Source organism: Lytechinus variegatus, chromosome 12, assembly GCF_018143015.1.
Source record: "Lytechinus variegatus isolate NC3 chromosome 12, Lvar_3.0, whole genome shotgun sequence".
Lineage (NCBI taxonomy): Eukaryota > Metazoa > Echinodermata > Echinoidea > Temnopleuroida > Toxopneustidae > Lytechinus > Lytechinus variegatus.
Window position 1 is genome coordinate 26,082,874 of NC_054751.1, and position 1,519 is coordinate 26,084,392.

Here is a 1,519-nt window from a genome sequence, read left to right on the forward strand (position 1 = left end):
GTTTTTTTGCTTGTCAATTTTTTTTCCTGCGTCCCCCCCTAACTTCACGTGGCCCCCCTGAAACGTGTGTTGTCCCCCCCTAAAATTTAGGTTGATGACCTTTTTTTTTTTTTTTTTTTTTTTTTTTTTTTTTTTTTTTTTTGCTTGTCAAAAATTTTTGGAACGCTTGTCCTATTTTTTACATTTGAAATGAATTGAAAAAATTGAAAGACGAGAACCATATACCCACTAAACCACAATGCCACCATATCATATCCATGCTTACAATAGAAGCGCTCCAATATTTTCAAGTCAATAACCCAAACAAAATTTATATCACGCTTCGCACGTATATTTGTAAAATATATATCCTCTCCACGATTTCAAAATATGCTTAGAATATCGTTTCAGATCTGAATATCAACAAAATTAACGCTCACATTATTTGTTTTGTTAGAATGTTATTCCTGATCAAAAAACGTATTTAAATGATTTAAAGTAAATTAATAAACACAAAATCGCGCTTCGCAATATCATTATTTGTTTGATGAGATGATAATACTTCCATGATCATAAATAAAAATCCTGTCAATTATCACTATGTTTGAATGAAACATCCCGTTTTTAGGTTCGCGCTTTATGTATCCATTTATTTTGACATGATGTACGTATCCAGTATGTGTTCATCAGTTTGTCAAGTCCTAATAAATGTCCATTGTTTTTCAGGTAAAAATATTAAAAATTTCCACTTGCGCTTGCATTATTCGGGTATAATGTATCCGGGTCTTGGATTCTGCAAATAGTTCCCTTTTCAGGAACATATATCAAAAGATTTGCCCTCTTATTTGTCCTGTGAGATACATATCTTCCTGATCGTGAATTGTATAAACAGCCCTTAAAATTTACAATGTTTTTCATATCAATATATTAAACAAATTTCAGTTCATGCTACACGCTTGCACTGTTTATTTAGGCCAAATGATAAATGTTCTGTTGTTTAAAAAAATGAATAAAAATTATTGTAATAATAATAAGATTGCTTAAATTTACTACCCCACCAGGGTTTTTGGGGAGCATATTGTGGTGACTATTTCCACCTCCATGATCACAGCTCCATAATTTTTAATTTTTTTTTTACTTTTCTTTGTCCACAAGGATAGTATTCGCCTTCTATTGGCAGCCCCCCCCCCTCGACAAAAAGTCACTTTTTGCACTATCTGAGAAAAACAAAAGAAATGCAGGGAAATCAAGCGGCAGGAGTTCTTTTTTTATCAAGTAAGTGTAACAGATTACCGAGGTTGACTAACAAATGTCTAAGCTTAAAACGGGAATATTTTTAGCCAAATTATATTTTCATAGGGGTCAAGCAAATATTTTTTTGCTTTATAAGCCATATACATGAAGAAATTGAAATATGATCATTACGGTACCTTATTTTGGATCACCCATGGCTGGTCGTTCCCTTAGCAATAAAACTTTTGTCCAATCAGAGCTCGAGTTCGGCTCTACCTAGCTATCGACAGAAGAGGGCGCTAGACGA